Source organism: Myotis brandtii, unplaced genomic scaffold (assembly GCF_000412655.1).
Source record: "Myotis brandtii unplaced genomic scaffold, ASM41265v1 scaffold39, whole genome shotgun sequence".
NCBI lineage: Eukaryota > Metazoa > Chordata > Mammalia > Chiroptera > Vespertilionidae > Myotis > Myotis brandtii.
Window position 1 is genome coordinate 6498491 of NW_005364953.1, and position 3959 is coordinate 6502449.

At 32.4% G+C, this 3959-nt stretch overlaps 1 pseudogene; it reads right to left on the minus strand.

Moving 5' to 3' along the window:
* Positions 1-338: 338 nt before the first annotated feature.
* On the minus strand, positions 339-660 carry LOC106727215 (annotated as a pseudogene).
* Between the last annotated feature and the right edge of the window lie 3299 nt (positions 661-3959).

Genomic DNA, 3959 nt, shown 5'->3' on the forward strand with positions numbered 1-3959 from the left:
CATTCTTAAAAATTAACTTGAAATAGATTAAAGATTTAAATGTAAGACCTAAAACAGTAAAACTCCTAGAAGATATCATAGGGAAAGGCTACTTAACATTGGTCTTAACAATGATATTTTTGGATAGAACACTCGATGTACAAGCAATAATAACAAAAATAAACTAGTAAAACGCTACATCAAATTTAAAAGCTTCAAAACAGCAAAACAATCAACAGAGTAAGAAGGTAACCTATGAAATGGAAAAAAATATTTACAAAATTGACATCTGATAGGTTAATTTTTTTTAAGTGAACATATCAAGATTTTATTGTCATATAATAAAAAAAATATGAAGCTTAGAACTGGATCACTTGGTCCTTTATCTTCTTATCACCTCACAGTTCACAATGCTTGCATCTCTTAAGAGCCAGCATTCTCTTAGATCTGCAGTTAGGCTCAATGCATTCAAGCTTCAGCACAATCTTCTTTGTAGTTTTAGCCTTTTTTTGGAAAATCAGCTTAGTCTGCCCACCATAGCCACTCTGCTCCTTGTCATAAGGCCGCTTTCCCCTGCACATACAGAGAATCCTTGCCCTTATCGTACTGTGTTACTTGGTGGGGTTGGTGCTTGCCACACTTCTTACTGAAAGTTCGGCGGGTTTTAGGAACGTTCACCATGTTTGCGAGAGCGCTATTGGCAGGGGAAAATCTGATAAGTTAATTTTTAAAATATATAGGGAACTCCTACAACTCAATAGTAAAAAAATAAAAACAAAGGAAACAAACTAATAACCCGATTAAAAATGGGCTAAGGTCTTGAATAGACATTTCTCTAAGGCAGACATAAAAAGGGTCAGCAGGTATGTGAAAAAAAATGTCACTAATCACCAGGGAAGTGCAAATCGAAACAACAATAAGATAACACCTCATTCTTGTCCAGATGATGATTATCAAAAGCAAACAAACAAATATTGTCAAGAATGTGGTGAAATGGAAATCCTTGCACATTGTTGGTGGGAATACAAAAGGTTGCAGCCATGATGGATAACAGTATGGAGTTTCCTCAAAAAATTAAAAATAGAACTACCATATAATCTGGCAGTATCATGTCTAGGTATTTAATTAAAATTATTTAAATTACAATTAAAATTATATCTCAAAGAGATATCAGCACTCTGTTCATTACAGCACTATTTACAACAGCCAAGATGTGGGAACAACCTCTATGTCTCTTGACAGATGAAAGAATAAAGAAAATGTGGCCCTGGAAAGTGTTGCTCAGTGGTTAGAGGATCAGGCCATGCACAGAAGGGTAGTGGGTTTAATTCCTGGTCAAGGGCATGTACCTGAATTGCAGGCTCAATACCCACCTGCATCGGGGCATGTTCAAGAAGTAACCAATCAATGTTTCTCTCTCCCCCCCTTCCATTCTCTCTAAAAATCAATGGAAAAAAATATCATCAGGTGAGAGTTAAAAAAAAAAAAAGAACGAAAATGTGGTATATACAGTGGATTACAATTCAGCTTTAACAAAAAGGCAATTCTGCAATATAAGACAACATGGATGAACCTTAAACAAATATGCTAAGTAAAACAACCCAGTCACAAAAAGACAAATACTGCACAATTCCACTTATATCAAGTGTCTAAAATAGTCAAATTCATGTAATGAAAGAGTGGAATGGTTGCCACAGACAAGAGGCAGGGATGAATAGGGAGTTTACTAATCAATGGGCATAACATTTTAGTCAAGCAAGATGAATATTCTCTAGAGATCTGCTGTACAAAATTGTACTTATAGTCAACAGTAATATATTGTACACTTAAAATTTCTTAGGAAGATAGTTCTCATGTTAATTGTTCTCACTACAATAAAATAAAACAAGTCAAGGATGGATGTTATAATTTCTTGGTTAATTACCAATAGAACAACAAAAGAATATATAAGTACAAATTGGAAAATAGAAATAAAAATCAATCAACCCAAAAGTACATTTTAAAAAGAAAACTGAAAGTAGAACAAAACAAATTAAAAGCACACAGTAAAGTAATAGATTTAAACCCAAATACACAAGTAACTGCATTGACTTGCTAATGAATGAAGTCAACATTTTAAGTAAAAGAAACAGACTCACAGATAGTATTTTTTAAAAGATGCTGTGTAGATGAGACATATCTGCCACAAAAAAAATATAGAATGTTTGAAAGTAAAATGATAGGAAAAGCTATAATATTCAAAAATAACCTATAGAATGTGGATGTAGTTTTGTTAACATCAGACACAATAGATGATCATGCAAAAAGCATCATTATAGGTAGTAACAATAAGTGATAAACCCAGTCTAAACTTAATGCGGTCTTTAATATACAAAGCAAAAGTCACAGAACTTGAGCTACTAAAATATGCATAAACACAAAGAGGAAATCCAAAAGGCCAGTAAATATTTGAAAAAGTGTTCATCTCAATAGTAATCAAGAAAAAGAAAATTATAATGAAACACTACTAGACACATACCAGAAGAGCTAACATTTAAAAGACTGAAAATAACAAATATTGATAAATATGAAGAGCAACATAAAATCTCATACATTGTTGGTAATATATGTAAATTGGTACCACTATATTGAAAAAAATCACTATTACTTTAAATATGAATTTAAAATATATTCCATGATTACAATGTTCTATTTTATCATTCAAAGATATTTTTGAGAGTGAAATGGAGTGCTATATATAATTATGCCAGGACAATAAATACTATTAATGAGAACTGATTAAGCAAACCAGAATAGTATGTAGTCTCCATATCCATGATCCCACAGTTCTCATTCTTAAGTATATATCCAACAGAAATGCATGTGCTTATACAACAAGTGTATTAGTCATAATAGCTAAAAACTGGAATGAACTCAATGTCTATTTACTGGAGAACAATGTGGTATATTCACCAAAAAACAACAACAAAGAACAAGCTAGATCAATACGCAACAACACGGATGAGCCTCAGAAATATTGAACAAAAAATATAAGCCAGACACAAAATACATATTGTATAATTCCATTTACATAGAGTTCAAAAAATAGGCAACACTATGGATCTTAGGAATATAAACTTAAGTGGCAAAACTATAAAGAAAATTAAGGAAGTAATGACCATAAATGTTATAATAATGGTTATCTGTAATGACGAATGAAGGATTAATACTTAGAAGAGGGCACAGGTGACTTCTGGAAAGTATGATGGCCTTCATTCTCTTCATCTGAGCTGTGTTGTAATTACACATGTTTACATTGTGAAAATTCATGAGCTCTATATTTTGTTTTGTACACTCTTCTGTATGTGTATTATATTATGCAACAGAATTTTTAAAAAGAAAATACCTGGTGCTGAGCAAGAAATTACCAAGTAATAATGTATAGAGAGAGGGAGGGGTCGGTACTGAAATCCAGTCTTCAATCATAATAAAAGAGATTCTTGAACAGCAATATCTTAGCCTTACTTTTGCTTTAAAAATAAATTATAAAACAAACAGCATTTACGACAAAAATCCCACTAAAAAGTTATCCCTTGAGAAGCTGAATTCAATATTATACTGGAGTATTGAGAAGCCTCATCCAAGGTTTTTTACCCAACAAATATATCGAAGGAACCTGCTTATATTATAGTCTGAACCCTCAGAATGGAACCTCATGGCCATGTTAGAAAGAGACTTAAGTGTACTTTGCCCATCTTTCTGAATAAACAGGAGTATACTTAATTTTTTTCACGCGGGATATGGCCAAACAAGATAAACCAAAAATTATGCCAAAAGGGGTCCTTTCTCTTCCACATCTGACCTCCATCATCCTCAGAGATATCTCTGAAAGTGTTCTAAGAGATGTTACTACCATTCTATCATTTTCTAAGTAAATAGAACAGATTTGATTAAAGCCTTAATTTTATGAGATTTATTTGTCTGCTTTCACAGGAGGTAAA